The following is an 18762-nucleotide window of genomic DNA, read 5'->3' on the forward strand; positions in this document are numbered from 1 at the left end:
CCAGGCAACACTAACGCATCTCCCATCAACCAAAATAATCATTTATGCTGGTTAGCAATGATGGCTGTTATGGTTTCACAAGACACGTCATAGGATCTTTTGCCATTACTGCTATGCAGTGAAGTCATTATTTTTTCATTACTGTAAACAAGAGAGAGGAGGGGGACATTTCTACATATATGTAAACAGATACCAATCATTAATAAGTCAACATCCACATGGAGCCACAACATAAGCAGGCAGACTCACTCGTTTCAAATCGAGAAAGCTGACTCACGCATACAAATGGATGGATTTGAACAGAGCTGAATTAAGGTTGTGGGGACCTTAGAGCAGTTCCAAAAATAGGTCCCCATTTCTGAACATGTTTGAGCCGTTCCAGAAATGGTGATATAAAAATTAAATGAAAGAACAAATGAACAAATGAATTATAAATGTATAACAATGTATAAGTAATCGATGGACATTTATACATGTACATTAGTGAAGTTATAATGATAGTTATGCAAAGTTTAGTGGAGATTAGCAAATACATTCCATATCCAAAGTGTATTTCTACCATGTGCAGTCACAGCTTGATCCTATGGATTTCTACTAGATTCCAAGAATAATATACAATAAGACCTCCATATCTATGAAAGATAAATTCCTGACTAGACTGTGATTATGTGAAACCAAAGATATGATCGAACAACACCACTGAATTACCACATTCCTGGTCCAGGATAAGAGTTGCACTGGTGGCCATAGCAATCCAACAAAACTTAGTGGTAATGTCCAGGGGAAGTATACCATAAAATCATCTGCAAGATCTAAATTGCTAGAAAGACCCTTTCAACTGTGGATGGGGGCTTTGTGGTTATGGAATTCTACAGTGCTGATGTTGATAACCTAAATATCAGAAAATTCAGGAAGTAGCTGAAGATGAAGCACTGGACCTCAAGCCAGTAAGTGATCTAGAGCAGTTACATCAATAGAATAATTGATAATCTTGGTATCCCACACTGAAATGAACAAAGGGCAACCAGCCTATCCATTAAAATGCCCATATCTAAGGTAATTCCTGAAATGGTACAACAGTATTTTGAAAGTTTTGTCAACTGGAGCCCATTTTACTGACTATGGCAATTGTCTGCAAGAACATGAGCAAGTGAATGTTCTCAGTTCTCCTCTTCCACTGACATCATGTCTAAAGCCATTTTATTGTAAATTGACATTCAGCAACCTAAATTTTATCATAGAATATTTAAAGTAACTTTCAATATATTTTGGTATATTTTATGTGAATTTAAATAATGCATATACTTTGAAAGATCCCTAAATAAATATACAATGAATTGTTATGGTTTCAAAGAAACTATGATTGTTTTTTGGATCAATATACTTTCCCACTTAAACTGTTGTTAGTATACACAGCAAGCATTAACCACTCATTACATATAATTTTATCTTGCGGAAATGTTCAACAGAATTAAAATCTACAGTAGTTGCAATCCTCAAAATAGTAAAAGTGTGCCATATGTCCAGTGCTGCTAATGAATGCATATATACACTTTGCTTTGAAATATTGCCCACTTATGGTTTGTTAATTTCCCATAGTCTATTGCTTTTGATGTATTAGCAGATGTTTATGTAAAGCAAAACCATCTGATTACATCTGTAATATTTGTAGATATAATACCGTGACTCCTGATCCATCCAGAATAAAATACATTGACATCTCCCCTAGATTTTAAAAAAGTAATAGTTTTAAATATGACCTTGCCTTAATAATGTGTTCTAGATATATTTTCCCTGTATTTCCTCTACTAGCAGTTGGTCAATACTCTTCAGAATTTTCTTAACATCAGTCTAGCTTCCACAATCAAATTCAATAAAAAACAAGGATCTTGAATGGAGCTTTTAAAAGCCATTTCAATTGCAATTTTCAGAACCACCCAGACAGCATAGTTTAGGGCCATGCCAGCTGGAGGATGCCGGGCCCTCTAATCTCCCCTCCGCAAGATGTTTTCTAGGCTCTGATTGGGACCTTTCATAATACCCAATAAATTATTTAGGGATAAATACCTCTGTCTCTGTTATTACTTCCTAACACGTTCAGACCTAAATATTGTTGCTAATATATCCCAAATGACATTATGTATAAAGAAGAGAGAAGGACTAACAAACTTGGAATTTGTAAAGGCACAATTAATCTTTTTTGGGAGGAGAAACCTAAGGGAAGGAAGACTCCCCAGATTTTAATTAAGAAATAAGTTCTCTCAGTGGGTAAGAAATGCCAGCTGACTTTTCTGGAGGTGGGGAGTACAGATGGAAAAAATGGAGTAAAGTGTTGCAGTGTGGAGGACCGTTCCACACTTCATTTTGTCATTCGTCTCACATGTTACAAGGCTAGTCTATAAGACATTTTGCATTCCCAAGACACCCCCCAGTATTAGAATCATTGTATAATTTAACCAGGATCAAGTACAGTTTGAGAATCCCTTATTCAGAGTTCCAAATTCTTAAATGGTGTAAAATCCAAAAATGTTTGTGGAGAGAGTGACGGAGATAGTCACATCTCTGCTTTCTGATGTTTCAGAATGTACAAACTTTGTTTCATGTACAAAATTATAAAAATATTGAATAAAATTATTTTCAGATGATGTGTATAAGATTTATGAGAAACTTATATGAATTCTGTGTTTAGACTTGGCTCCAATCTCCAAGGTGTACATATATGAGAATATGGGTATGGCTGGCTGCCAATTAGTTTCCAGGCAAAGTACATGGTGTTGGTTTTGGCTTTTAAAACCCTACATGGTTTGGGTCCAGGTGACCTATAAGGTCACCTTCTCCTGTACAATCCACCCTGAACACCTAGGTTCTCTGAGGGGCTACTCCAAACAGCCAGAACCCAACTGGTGACTGTCACTCAGAGGACTAGATCTATCTCTTCCGGTAGGCTTATGCAGTCAGTTTCAATCATGAATTTTAAACTCACATTCTGTGTTTTATTCTTTGTTCTGTGTATTTTAATATGTATGTTATAGAAATATGCTATAAAATGTGTATTTCACTGAAATTCATTCTAATATGTGTATTTTATAGAATGCTTACAATTATTGTGTATTTTTACTATGTTGTGACTTAGTTATAATTATTTCAAAATCCAAAAAAAATCCTGAAATTTGCAATTGTGGATGAGGGATACGCAACCTCTACCACTGAATAGAAATGTTAGAATAACTATTATTTAATCTTGCACAACCAGACAATTGTAGTTTAACATGTTAGAAATGCAATCAAGTACTTTTTAGTAATTATGCCTCAAAAATCTGATCCACAAGTGTTGGAATTGTTTACTGGATTCATACTATTTCATCTCTCCTCTAAATTACATCTGTAAACTGTCATGGTGCAGTGGTTTGGGTGTTAAATTAGGACACTGGGTGCCACTGTTCAAATCCCTGTACAACTATGGAAACCCATAGCAAGTCACTGAGGAAGGCAAACTCCCTAAGAACAAATATTTCCAAGAAAATGTGTAATACCGTAGGTTCGTCTTAAGGTCAACATAAGAAACAACTTTAAGGAATGCAACCTCCACCACCAAATTAAAGCAACACTTATGAAATGTCCAGGGACCAAATCTTTGCTATGTAAGTTCTTCTACTATACTAAGGATGAGTGAAAATTTTATTTCAACTCATGTTTAAAATTGGAATTTACAAAAATGAAAAATGCATTTATAAAAAAGTACAATTGGCAAAAGTTTGGGCAGGAATTTTCTTTGAGCTCTTTCTTTATCATAATTTTCAAAAAGTTATAAAGTTTGAATGCACAAGAATGGAAAACAGGTAGATCTGTCAATTCCTGCATCAGTATTTGTGAACTCCTATAAACAAAAAGAGGGCCCCCGAGTGGCGCAGCGTGTTAAAGCGCTGAGCTGCTGAATTTGCGGACTGAAAGGTCGCAGGTTCGAATCCGGGGAGCAGAGTGAGTGCCCGCTGTTAGTCCCAGCTTCTGCCAACCTAGCAGTTCAAAAACATGCAATTGTGAGTAGATCAATAGGTACTACTCTGGTGGGAAGGTAACGATGTTCCATGCAATCATGCCGGCCACATGACCTTGGAGACGTCTATGGACAATGCTGGCTCTCCAGCTTAGAAATGGAGATGAGCACCAACCCCCAAAGTCGGACACGACCGGACTTAATGTCAGGAGAAAACCTTTACTTTTACCCTTTATAAACAAAAATACTATTTATACTAGACTTAAACTGGTATAATTTTTATTGACAGATGGCATTTTCACATTATTTATTTCAATTTAAATAGCAGCCTTATACACTGCTTTCTGGGATCAAATCCTACTCCATTCAAAGCTCATCTACAGGAACCATTTAATCATCACTTTGGACCAACCCTGAAGGTGGCTACACTGCCTGCCTCCATCCCACAGTGGTAGTGAGGTGGAGTTTAGACCATCCAGGTGGCCCAAAACCAGTTCAACCCCACTAGACCGCCACCTCACCTTAACTCCCGTCCCCTGTCACTGCTTCGAGATTCCCCCCTTCCCTTTTCCCTAGCTGCAGGAGCATTTTTTCTTATCTCAGCAAATGTCCCTGGTGATAGTCAGGAGCCCTCCAAAGCTCCGCTGTAGAGAGGAGGTAGACAGCATAGGCCTGATTCATCCCCATTTACTGGTTTGGGGGCTCAGGGGAAAGGGAATGGTGACACATCAAAACAAGTCCAACTGCCCACACTAATCTCAAAGTACGAGGTGACTACAAAGTTTCAACAAAACTCTGGAGCATTTCTCTTCATGCAGGGTAAAACTGAGTTGACTTGTTTTACCCTGCATAGTGGACTAGAAGTCCCTGGATGTTATCTGAATGTCCAAGAGCATTTTCTCGTCCAGTAAGGGTAGAGGCCAGTATAGAGAGGCCCTCAGAAGGTTTTCTTTATAAACAGGCACTGTGAAGATGGTAATGTAAATTGGTGTGTTTTCTTTTGCCAATGAGATAAGCAAGATCCAGTCTAAAGGCATTTAGGAAAAGCCCATATTTACATTGACTATGGATTGCAGAGATGCTAAGGTAATATTCAAAATAAATAAAAATTAAGAGAAACAATGAAAGCTTCTGTTTTAATTAGCATCCTACATCTCTTCAGTAAAATTAGAAATCACTGTTGGAAATCTTCTTCTTCCTCTTCTTATACCACATAAACTTTCAATTCCATTAAATGATTGCCTGTTCCAAACATATAGTATACTGAATATGTGGAAGCAAGGAAAGATAGGGATAAAAGATAATTCTAAAATTATCAGGGAGAATGTGCATTATATGCTCTGATGTTATGAGGTATTGCTTTCACAGAGTTATATCCAGACTCCTACGAGCAAAACGCTTATACCTCCTTCTTACAATGTCTCCCAAAAGCCACTCTGATGGTTTGGGAGCTTTCACATATAGAGTGGGTTGCAGCTTTCTCAATCTGCCACTGCCAGATTTTTTACTGATCTCATTTTCAACTGAAACCTCTAATGCAACAGAACAATTTTCTCAAGTATGAAATTTCAGGTGATAGGAACAATGGAGAGAGCCAAGTCACACTCTCTCAGTCCCAGAGGAAGGCAAAGGCAAACTCTCCTCTGCACAAATTCTGCTACAAAAACTATGATAGTTTTCATACTGTCACCAAAAGTCAGAAATAGCTGGAAGGCACACAACCACAGAACTTATGGATTCTATATTGTTATGATTGCAAAACAGTTGAAACATCACAAGATAACAACTGGTTAAGTTAATTTCATCTTACCAATGGAATAAAAGTTGAAAGCTATAACAGTTCTAAAATCTTAAGAATGGCAAATTAACTAGGAATTAGGTATATAAAAGACACTTCCAGTTAATATAATATGTTTCCACATAACAGACCTGTCTCATACTATCACTGTTTCACACATACACTATATAAGAGATGTGTGTGTGTGTGTATTAAAAACCAAAATTACCCAAGAATAATTAACAGATGACCACTAATAAATAAGTTATTTCAGTTCCACTGATTTTAATGGAAGAAAAATATGCAGAAACCTCTCTCCCATTGGAAAACATTTAGGTTGAGGGTTCTGCCATTATGAGGCATGTCCATTAATATATACAGTGTTCCCTCACTTATCGCTGGGGTTAGGTTCCAGGACCACCTGCAATAAGTGAAAATCCGCGAAGTAGGGACACCATATTTATTTTAATATTTATACATTATTTTAGTAGTTATACACTATTTTAAGTCTTTATCAACCAATCGCGTGTTGATAAACCGCCTCCTTCTCCTCCCGTTGCTGCTTGGGCTCCTTTTCTCTTCCTTCAGCTTTTCCTTTCCCTCTTCCTTAGGCTGTAAATTGTAATTTTTTATGATTTATAATAGTCTTTTAGAGTTTATTGAAAAACCGCGAAACAGCGAATCTGCGAAAAGTGAACCGCGAAGTAGTGAGGGAACACTGTATGTAAAAGGGATACTGTTTCATAATTGGACACTAGAGGCCCTGTACAGCCGGCATGGGCAAACTTCAGCCCTCCAGGTGTTTTGGATTTCAATTCCCACAGTTCCTAACAGCCAGTATAAATTAGTTAATAATAATTTACAAGAAATATGATATACAGACAGCTTTTGCCATTTTTTCTTATAAAAAAAACTGCAGGATGACTTAAATTCTCATTCAATTTTGGATGAAAAAGAATCACATTGTTAAAACCATGATTTTCTCTGATGTACTTTTTTTAAAGCAGTGTAAAATCAGTCTTATCTAAAATCTATGTTATTTGGGGAGAAGGGAAGAACAGGCCAATGTTCTAGTCACCTATCCATATACCCATATTTGATTTCAGTCAGAATACATATTCTGCACAACTGAGTTGTCTTTCTGGATTACAAATTGCACTGTTGTGATTTCTTTAAGAAGGTGCTACTTTTTTCTGGCACATACGCACAGCCACATTTGATGAAGAAATGAGGAGGTTGCCATGGTAAGTCTGCACCTTTTGTTGAGTACTAGAATAAACTGATGCATAGAACAGACACCCACATAACTTGTCAGCACAAGTTACTGATGTGTGTGTGTGCATGTAACACTAACAGGAACACATTAAATGTAATTGCTGTTATTCAAATTTCAACCTTCTTTGCTTTCTAACTGCCCACCAACACCCTTAGAGAAATAAGAATAGAAATCTGTGTTGAGCTCTCTTTAGGTGAAAATGTCAGAGGCCAAGTACAAAGCATGAAAATGTTACCATGGTGACAACATTATAAATACCTATGGTAAGAATATATTTATCTTCCTCTTATCAGGAACTTGGGCTTTATACAGGATATATTATGTCTAAGTGGGCCAGGAAGAGACACATCCAGAGATGTCAACCTGCCTCATTCTTACAGCAGGGGAAAGGCTAATTAAAATCTCATTAAGCGCAATTCAGAAACCAGATACTCTAAACTCAAAAAGGGACTTGTGTGTCAGAGATCTTCTGAGATGGCCACAGTTACAAGAAAGCAACCTGCAGTGATGGGCTACAGAAACTTCTGTTCCAAATTCCTAAACTCTGCTGAGAGAGGGAAAAGAGAAAGAGAAGCTGGAATATAATAAGCATCATTAAAATACACAGAGTGCTATTATCTACATACGTGACCTAATTAAGGGAACCTCACTATCTTTGTGTAACCACAACACCATGGCTCTCCAATTTTTTCTTATACAAGCTGCCTGCAAGGAAGGCTTTCAGATAAATCACAAGCATCTAGAAACGCATCTATACCTAACAGTCAAACAATTACTCCTTACCATGGCTGCAAAACATTACACAGAAGGTTTTCCTGTCTTTCTGGACAAATAGTAAGAATAATGAAAATAGTGAAATTTCTAGGAACAATGAAAAATTAATTATTCGCTGAAGAATAGGTACAACCAGAAAACATTATTCCAATTCAAATATATTGGATATTTTATATATGTCTAGAGATATTAAAATTACTGGAAATTCACATGAGTCAATTGCAAGGCCTTTGTAAGCTTTAACTAGAAACAAAAATATCCTGTTCGTAGATTTTTCTACAATAGACATTCATAACTTCCATTCTTTGTAAGATACATGGATTTAAATTTTATTTAATCCAGAAAAGTGGCACATCTCTCTCTCTCTTTTAAAGGAGAACAATTCAATCTACTTCTAGAGCACAAAGAAGAATGTAAATACTTATGTGGTCATAACAGAACCATCCAATGCCTCTGCTGCCCTGGATGGACACCAAGGTTTGTAAAAATAATAGTTGTTTTAATACTACAGTATCTGCTATGGGATAATACTACTGAGGTTGAAGAGAGACACCCAGAACTTCCCACTGAATACTAAGGTCCCTTCCACACAGTTGTATAAAATCCACATTGAACTGAATTATATGGCAGTGTGGACTCAAATGATCCACTTCAAAGCAGATATTGTGGATTATCTGCCCTGATATTCTGCAATATGGCTGTGTGGAAGGACCCCATGTATGCTCAAAAGGTATGATATGTTGAATGTCAAGTCAGTTGGGGGCTTCAATATTCAAAAGCCACAAGCAGCTTGGCCAAACATCAAGAAATGAACTGAAACTCCAAACACCTGGAGGACAAAGTTTGAGAATCATTAGAGTTAACCAAGGGTCCTTCCACGCAGCCATATAACCGAGACTATCAAGGCAAAAAAATCCCACAATATCTGCTTTGAACTGGGTTATCTGGATCCACACTGCCATATATTCCAGTTCAAAGCAGAAAATGGGGGATTGTATTCAGCTGTGTGGAAGGGGCCCAAGTTGAGAGGGGGCAAGGCTACCAGGAATCCTGAACAAGAGCTTTCCACACTGATATTTTGCTATAGCTTCCAGCTTTTGGATTTACCGCCTGCTGTATGGTGTCATAGAAACAGTCTCCATACTTCAGATGAAGAATCATAGATAGGAAGGAAGGTAGATATAGGTAGTCTGTCATAGGCCAAAATTATTTCTCACATGAATTCACTGTAGCACTGGGACGGCTCTGAAACAACTGCAAGGTTGGGTCACAGATTTCTCTTTCACATAGATTCCCGCATTTGAAGGGCAAGCCATTCTTACATTACATTCTTAAATTACAGTTACATACCATTGGAGGAGAGATGGTGGAGAAACAGAGCTCATAATGATAGGCTGAAATAGAAGGCCGTTTCTCACTACACTTATGAGATTATGAATATATATTTTTTCATGACAGTTTCATGTTTTTTAACAGCAGTGATACAAGGTGTGTGGGGGAGGGCTATAAAATAAACCACCACTTTGGATTCTCTTTTAAACAACAACAACAACAAAAAAGAATACTGTGATACCCACACCTCATTGCAGAGCAGTTACACTGGGGACAGTCTGTTTTCAGCCCTAATATTCTTTTATATACCATTTCACTCTTTTTTTTAAAACGTCAACATCAAGAATTCCCAATTGTGTTCTTATCTACAGGCAACGGAAACATAGGAGCAAGCCCATGTATGTACACATACACTGAAAGCACCTGGAACTACAAGATTGAGCAGTTTAATGTCCCTAAACCACGCATGGGCAAACTTGGGCTCTCCAGGTGTTTTGGACTTCCACAATCCTTAACAGCCTACTGGCTGTTAGGAATTGTGGGAGTTGAAGTCCAAAACACCTGGAGGGCCCAAGTTTGCCCATGCCTGCCTTAAACTGTGTGGTTTCTCTTTTTTTCACACCTTTTCCCAGCATGCTTGGAGGCCAGAACCTAGGGGTCCTTCTACACAGCCATATAACCCAGAATATTAAGGCAGAAAATCCATAATATCGGCTTTGAACTGGGTTATCTGAGTCCACACTGTCATATAACCTAGTTCAAAGCAAATAATGTGAAATTTTATACAGCTGTGAGGAAGGGACCTAACTCTGTACTCTCTAACATTCGTCAATGATTCTCATTCCTGCAGATCTTAATATTTCAATACTGAGATCAATCTAACTTTGCCATATCTAGGAAGTCATCACGAGTCAGTACTGTAGAGCAAATGTCAAAACCCCAGCTTCTGCGAAAGACCCATTGATCTTTCTGTGGACACAATGCTCCAGAGGAGAACAAGAAGGACTGGCCACAAGAACATGTGTGAACCAGAGAAGGATGGTACAACCTCTGTTCACTTGCTGCTGTCTCAACTGGGCTATATTGGGCCCAATGGCACTGCCCAGAAAGAACTGCCTCTTCCCAATTACTTGCCTTTTCCTTACGATGTAGTGCTGCATCTGTCTCTAGCTCTAAAATAACTGAAAGGGTGGAGTGCATGGAAATAGTACTTTGCATGTGCAAGGACTAAAGCCTTCATGCCCTCAGTTGTTCTGATGTGAACTGTAGCAATAGGTATTGGTCCCAGCTGCACAAAGCTGGACACAGGGAAATCTCGGAGCATGCCTGCTTTCTATCACTCTTCCATCTGCATAATCTTGACACAATGGTCATCAAGAAAAATAGACCAATGTAATATGAAAAGGGGGATTTGGGCGTCATGGTGCTTCCTAAATAGAAAAGCCACCTGGGTGGCACAACACAGGGGAGTGGCCCTGGTGTGCAAAGTGGCAGAAAGCGGCAGCGGTTCATGCAAGTCGCAACCGACTGCCCCATCTTCTGGATTTATTATTTTTTTAATCTAAGATATTAACACAAAGAGATCATAGGGAGGGAGGGACAGAGCCTCCCGCAGAGAGGCAGAGAAAGCGCAGATGAAAGCGCTCTTTCCATCTGTCACTTGCCCAGACCTTTCTGCCATGCTGCCAACAGGAGGCAAAGGGAATGAAACTGCAAGGAGGAAGGATCCAGCCTCCAAGCAACATAACCCCCGCTTCTCACTTGCTTGGCTGCGAACAGAGTGGCAGGGAGGATGGAGTCTGGGTTACTGTGAGTTTTCCAGGCTGTATGGCCATGTTCCAGAAACATTATCTCCTGACATTTCACCCACATCTATGGCAGGCTTCCTCAGAGTTTCAGTTCACTTAACCTTGCAATTTCAAGGCCTGGCTGATTCTTGCCTGGGGGAATCCTTTGTTGGGAGGTGTTAGCTGGCTCTGGAATTAATGTCTGGAATTCCTTGTTTTCAGAATGTTGTTCTTTATTTACTGTATTTTAGAGGTTTTTTTAAATACTGGTAGCCAGATTTTGTTCGTTTTCATGGTTTCTTCCTTTCTGTTGAAATTGTCCACATGCTTGTGTGTTTAATGGCTTCTCTGTGTAGTCTGACATGGGGAATTCCAGACATGAAACAATCAGGGCCGGCTAACACCACCCACAAAGGATTCCCCAAGGCAGGAATCAGCCAGGCCTTGAAACTGCAAGCCTTTTCCATGTGATTACTTGCAACATTCACACTTGCCTCCAACAGAGAAGAGTTCTTTTTCCCACTCTGGACCTTCCACAGATATATAAACCTCCCTTGTCTAGTTTCCAATATACCTCACAAACTCTGAGGATGCCTGCCAGATGTGGGCAAAGGGTCAGGAGAGAATGCTTCTGGAACATGGCCATATAGCCCGAAAAACTCACAGCAATTCAGCATGGAGTCTGTTTTTCCACTGCTTTACCGCCAAAGGCAAAAGGAATGAAACTGTGCAAGGAGGAAGGGATCCAGCCTACAAGAAGCAAAACCGCTGCTTCTCACTTGGGCCCCTTCCACACAGCTGAATAAAATCCCACGTTATCTACTTTGAACTGGGATATATGGACTGGTCCATGAGGTCACGAAGAGTCGGGAACGACTGTGTGAATGAAGAAGATACGGCAGCGTGGACTCCGATATTCCGTTCAAAGCAGATATTGTGGGTTATTCTGCCTTGATGTTCTGGGTTATATGGCTGTGTGGAAAGGCCCTTGCGTGGCTGTGAGGGGGGTGGCAGGGAGGATGGAGCCTTGCTTCCACTGCTTTATTGAAATCGCCCAAAGCAGACGAGAAGGGAAGCCATCGCATCCCGTATCATTCCTCCCGTATTTCTGAACCTGACCATCACGAGTGCTCCCGTGATCAGCCAAAGAGTGAAGGAAGAAGGCAAGGGGGTGGCTCTCCTCCTGAGAGCTCCACAGGCGAGACCCGAACTCCAGGCAGGGCACACCTTCCTAGAGTGGCACCGGATTGGGCCCAGTATGGTATCTAAAGCAAGAAAGGAGGAGGAGGAAAAAAAGAGAGAAGAAGGCACCGTGGCAACAGCAGGCAGCCTGCCCCTGGGCCCTTCCACACAGCCATATAACCCAGAATATCAAGGCAGAAAATCTCACACTGGATGATCTGAGTCCACACTGCCATATATTCCAGTTCAAAGCAGATCATGTGGGATTTTATTCAGCTGTGTGGAAGGGGCCCCTGCCTTTCCCTCCGCAGTGACAGGAGATAAGAAGGAAAAAAAAGGGGGAGGGGGGAGAGATGAATGTGCTTAGTAGCAGACCCTTCCTCTCCCTTGGATATTAACCATGCTCCTCGCCGCACTGGTTGCCCAAGAATGGCCAGGTGGGCACTCCCCCCTTTGGCACCCACACGTCTTTCCAGGGGAGGGGGCGAAGAGGCGGGGGAAGGTGGCATCTTATCCTCCACACACCCCTCCCGCCCCTCCCTCGCCTTCCCCCCTCCCTCCTCCTCCTCCTCCTTTGCAGCGAGGCTTTCTTCCCTTAGCAACCACCGCATCTCCTCTAGTTACCACCACGAGCAGCAGCAGCACCCTGGGGTGCCCGCCCCTCGTGCCGCAACCCACCCACGGCCGGGAGAAGACGTGGGGCGGGGTGGGGGGCGCCCCAAGAGAGCCCGTCCTGGGCCGGGAAAAGGGCGCAGCCCCTCACAGCATTGGGAGGGAAGGGGGTTGTTTAAATCACAAGAAGGGAAGCTATGGCGACCCCCACCCCTTTGCCACGCTGCGGAATATCCCACCCACCTACACACAGGGAGAGCGAGAGAGAGACCCGGCTTGCCGGTGCCGCTGGCTTCCCCAAGGTACCTCGTCAGCTGAAGCCTCTTCGCCTCGTGCCAGAGCCCCGCGCCGAGCACCCCACGCGCGAGCTCTTCTTCATCCAGTAAATCCTTTAGGGCCCGGAGAAAGGACGAATGAGGGGCTTCTCGGGCTCCTGCCGCAGCCCTGGAAACGGCCACGCGGAGAAAAGGGAAAGGAGGGGGAGGGGGACACACACACACACGCGCGCGCTCAGCCGCCCCCTCCCCAGCGCATTTGCAGGAGCCCGGATTCGCAGGAGCGAGGCTCCACTCCTGGGCGGGAAAGGGAGGGAGATAGGGGAGGAGGGGGCTCCTCGGCTCCTCCCTCTTCCTCGCAGCCTCTCCGTTTGGCAATAGGGCTGGACTCCGAGGCGCTGAAGGCTTGGGGGTCCTTTAATTATGGTTGTCACTCCCCTTCCTTCACAGGTGTAATGGTGTTGCCATTAGAGTCGAGATTCAAGGAGAAAGGGCGGGAAAGGAAGCTGCTTCTGTCCCTGCGCTGGAGGCTTGCAAGAGAGGGGGAAGGCTACTCCCATCCCCTCAGAGGTAACACAGGCAGCGAGGGACCCTTTCCTTCCAAGGGGGTTATGAGGCGGCTCGTCTGACTGAACCCAAGCCACAACAGGCAGAGGAAGAGGAGGAGAAACAACCTATCCCCCCCCCTCACTTTCCTCCCCTCGCCTTCTCAGTCTTTCTCTGTTCTGTCAAAATGGAGGGGGCGCGGCGACAAGAGCGCAAAGCCCCGCCCCCTCCGAGTGTCTCCTTCCCTCCCTCCCTCCCTCGCGGTACTCCGCACGTGGCCACCACGATCCCCGGGCAGAGCGCACGCCCCCTTGCTCCGCCCACTCTTGCGCAGGCGCCCTCGGCACGCTCTCTCGCGTTCGTCCCCTTCTTCACCACCAATGCTAATTGCCTGAGACCCCAGTGCAGAGGTAGGACTTCCTCGTACAGCCCAGAAAAAAGAAGGGGGCAACTATTGAGATTGTACTGTACTCGTTCAATGGGATTCAACAGTCTTTCAGTTCCATGAAATTACAGACTGCTAGGAATACTGGGGTTCTGAGGAGCTCTGGAATAATCTCATGCTCTCTGTCACCATCCCCGCAAATGCTGTGATCTCTGGAGAGGGCAGGACAGTGCCCCACCCCCACCTATATCCATGGATTCTGTATGCACAGATCTATCATCCAGTCTTTGAAAATCCAAAAAGCAAAGCTTAATTTGGCCATTTTGTTTAAAGGACATCATTGGGGGGGAAATCTACTTATATCCCCATACCAAAAAAGGGAAATGCTCAAGAATGCTCAAGCTTTTGTACAGTGGCACTTCGTACACCGTCACAGGTGCGATTGGCAGGGACCAGAGACAGAGTCTTCTCAGTGATTGCCCCTCGGCTATGGAACTCCCTTTCTGGTGAGATTAGTGATTGCCCCTCCCTCTTGTCCTTCAGAAAGATGGTAAAGACCAGGCTGTGAGACCAAGTCTTTGCAGTAGTGCAATGAGGCGATAAAATAATAATAATTATTATTATTTTATTTTTATACCCCGCCCCATCTCCCTGAGGGGACTCGGGGCGGCTTACATGGGGCGAAAAGGAAAACTCGCACCTAGAAATACAAAGTGTCTCAGTGCCTACATGTTTTCTCCCTCTATTTGCCAGTTATCATGTGGCATGTTCTTGGTGGTATGGGGATACCAAGTCACCTTGTCTGTCTCCTGAGAAATCTGTATAAAGACCAAGTAGCCACAATAAGAACAGACCACGGAACAACAGACTGGTTCAAGATTGGGAAAGGAGCATGGCGGGGCTGTATACTTTCAACCTACCTATTCAACTTGTATGCAGAACATACCATGCGACGTGTGGGGCTTGAAGAATCCAAGGCTAGAGTTTAAATTGCTGGAAGAAACATTAACAACCTTAGATATGCAGATGATACCACTCTGATAGCTGAAAGTGAGGAGGAGCTGAGGAGCCTTATCACCAAGGTGAAAAAAGAAAGTGCAAAAGCTGGGTTGCAGTTAAACATAAAAAAAACAAGATTATGGCAACCAGACCGATTGATAACTGGCAAATAGAGCGAGAAAATATGGAGGCAGTGACAGACTTTGCATTTCTAGGCGCGAAGATTACTGCAGACACAGACTGCAGCCAGGAAATCAGATGACATCTACTTCTTGGGAGGACAGCAATGACCAACTTTGATAAAATAGTGAAGAGTAGAGACATCACAGTGGCAATGAAGTTCCGCATAGTTAAAGCAATGGTATTCCCCATAGTAACATGGATGCGGGAGCTGGACCGTAAGGAAGGCTGAGTGAAGGAAGATAGATGCTTTTGAACTGTAATATTGGAAGAAAAATCTGAGAGTGCCTTGGACCGCAAGAAGATCCAACCAGTCCATACTCCAGGAAATAATGTCCAACTGCTCAATGGAGGGAAGGATACTAGAGGCAAAGATGAAGTACTTTGGCCACATTATGTGAAGACAGGAAAGCTCGGAGAAGATAATGATACTGAGGAAAATGGAAGGAAAAAGGAAGAGAGGCCAACCAAGGTCAAGATGGATGGATGTTATCCTTGAAGTGACTGGCTTCACCTGTTAGCTATGGCTAACAGGGAGCTCTGGCGTGGACTGGTCCATGAGGTCACAAAGAGTCAGAAGCGACTGAACGAATAAACAACAGCATGGGACATACATCCATGTCTTCCAAAAACCTCATTCCCTCCTAGCTCCACAAAAACTGCCATTCACATCCCCTCCAACATTTCACAGATAAAAAAACTGGAATGCATGTGGCCAAGTGATGTCACGGTGTGGTCAAGCTGGCAAAGGGCATTAGTGAGGAAAAGCTTACAAACTTGGAGAATCTGCAACAGTTTGCTTTTGCCTGTAGAGAATGGCAAGATCCAGCCCCTGTTTTTCCCCAACTCCACTGTGTAGATAACTGCATGCAAAAACTTCTTCCACTTTGAAATCAGTTTTCAACAATTGAAGTAAGGAAAACTGGGACATTTTAAAGGCAACTGAAAAAGCAAGACAGCAAAAGATTAATCAGGACTGTCCCTTGCAACTCATGACATTTTGCGGGTATACATCCAAGGCCATGCCCTCATTCATTCTGCCTAATGGTAAAAATCGTCCTGATGTAAGTTCACAGCACAGCACTCTCCTTCCCAGTGATGAGCATCTTCTTCTTGCTCCTTTCCCTTCTTATTCCCTCTTCTCTCTGGGTGATGTTCATTAGGAAGAATTAAAATGAATGAGGCAACTGCCTCAGGCAGCAATTGTTAAGAAAGCAGGAGTGACAGCATATAGTTATATACCTTTTTGTTTCTTCGCCATTTACTTTTTTTAATCTAGTGTTTTTAAAAGACATCATTTGGAAGCACTATTCAGTGCGTACACTTGAAGATACTGTTGGTTCTTGGGCCCATTTAAAAGAAAGCTGACTTAAAATGAAAGGTTGTTCAACCTACCTTTCACCCCTTTTGGGCTTCCTTCCTTCCTTGCCGATATCTGGCCCTATATCACAAAATCTCTGAGTGATGTATAAGAAAAATCAATGTAGACTGATTCCAACAATTTAAATCCATAAATAATCCTCCTTCTACTGTTTCCCTTTTCCTTTTTGCAATTTTGCACAACTTGAGTTGAATCCAGATTTAGTCATGTGGCTAGACTGAAACCAACGAGACAAGGTAGTCCTTACTACAAGTTAGTCTTGATTTCAGTAGGTCTGCTGTGAATGGGACTAGGGTGCATCTACACCAGGCCCTCCAGATGTTTTGGATTTCAACTCCCACAATTCCTAACAGCCGATAGGAAGTTGAAGTCCAAAACACCTGAAGGGCTGACGTTTGCCCATGCCTGATCTGCACTGTAGAATGAAGACAGTTTGACACCATTTTAACTTTCATGGCTATAGAAAAATGGGAGTTGTAATTTTACCAGATGTTTAGCCTACACTGCCAAAAAGTGCTCACAGAACTACAACTCCAAGGATTCCATAGCATTGAGCTATGACATCTAAAGTGATGTCAAATTACATTAGTTCTAGAGTGTAGATACAACTTAAAACTAGACCAGTGGTCCCCAATCTTTCCTCCTTGAGATGTTTCAGACATCAGTTGCCAGAAGTCCTGAGTAAAATGACCAATTGTCAGGAATTCTGGGAGTTGGAGTACCAAACAGCTGGAAGACCTAAGGCTGAGAATCACTAGTCAAGACTGAACTCATTACTTCCATTGTGTTTCCTTTCTCCTAGACAAGCAGTTGTTTTCCACATGGAAGATAAAAAATAATAATCTTCCACATTGCCCCTCCATTCTTAATATTCACCCTAAAAAGGTATATCAACTGCTGTGGTTCCTGGCAGAAATCCCTATGTTTTAACAACAAGATTTTTCTCCCTCACAAAATAAAGTGTAGCCACACATTTCAGTCAGAAACAGGCTGTCAAATGAGAATGTCAAAAACGAAAACTCAGCTTGTCTGTTTTCAGGTCCATTCAAAATGACAACAAAATAAAATCTAGGTTTCATTCTTATGACTAAACTGTCACTGGCTTTGATGCATGATGTCTGATACTGTCCTTTTCCTCATATTATATCGGATAGGCCTTGTTTCAAGCAAAGGTCTTCCTACGAGAGAAATTGGTTTTCTGCTCCTGGGATTTTTTATTCTTTGGTTTTTACCACAAAAAAGTTAGAAATGAGACTTCTTGAACAAGAATAGTATTTGGGTACAGGGATTGATGTACTTGGCTGACATTCTCTTGGTGTCTTACACATGTGTGAGCAAACTGGTGGACAGTTTTGGGCAACACACAGTTGTCTTTTGTTGAAGTTTACAAAAGTGGAATTATCCATGTAGTGCCATTGTTGCACAATGATAATTGTGCATTACACATTTTGCAATGTACACTGATCGCTTTGTCCCATCTTGTGCAATGCACTTTGGGTGTGTAATGTTATGATCTGGAATAATATCTCATAGCCCAACCCATGGGTAACTTCAAAAAAACAAAGTTGCACAATGTGTCCTTGATGTAGCATCTTGGCCCTTAACAACTTTTTAAAAAATACAGTCCTTGTCTTAAGTGTTGCATTAGGAAAAGGGACAAACTTTACAAAAATAAACATCAATTTAATTTCAAAATAAAACATGTGATTAGAAATGGTGTGGATGATTAATAGTTTTGCTATTCAATGCAATGAAGGGTACCATTCTACAGATTTACAGCTGGGAAGCATCTAGCACTGTAAATTGTGGACTCCACTTCATATCAGCTTGAACGATAGTAGCCAATGGTAAGGAATGATGGGAGGTGTAATCCAAGGGCCGAACCATCCCCATAACAGTTACAATTTCCCAAGAAACTGGAACTATCACACGTGAGCCATCATTTGAATATGCAACAGATGAGTTAGCTAAAGATGAGTCACATTTTTTCTCTTTCACTGGCTTGCCCCTACTTTTTAAATGGGCTCCTAAGAATATTTTTATGTACAATTGTTATTTAATTTGTTTTTAGCCTATAACAACAGCCATGTATTGACTATATGTGCTGATGTATATTTTAAAGATCCAAAATAGCTCTGCCCTTCTACATTGACCCCTGCTAATAAAGGATTCTGGGAGCTAAAGTCAGTTTGGCAATTATGCACTTTCTGTCATGCCTATTGCCATATTTTTAACTCCCTAGGGGACAGAGGCTGTGGTTAG

General features: G+C 41.9%; 1 protein-coding gene across 11 annotated transcripts in view; it reads right to left on the minus strand.

Moving 5' to 3' along the window:
* lrrc7 (leucine rich repeat containing 7) overlaps positions 1–13461 on the minus strand; it is a 645519-nt gene extending 632058 nt beyond the window's left edge. For all 11 annotated transcript variants that reach the window (XR_010005385.1, XM_062978161.1, XM_008118416.3 and 8 more), the window contains exon 1: positions 13041–13461. The gene's annotated coding sequence lies outside the window, so the exon portion shown is untranslated. The remainder of the gene's footprint in view (positions 1–13040) is intronic.
* Between the last annotated feature and the right edge of the window lie 5301 nt (positions 13462–18762).

Source organism: Anolis carolinensis, chromosome 4 (genome assembly GCF_035594765.1).
Source record: "Anolis carolinensis isolate JA03-04 chromosome 4, rAnoCar3.1.pri, whole genome shotgun sequence".
Classification (NCBI taxonomy): Eukaryota; Metazoa; Chordata; class Lepidosauria; order Squamata; family Dactyloidae; genus Anolis; species Anolis carolinensis.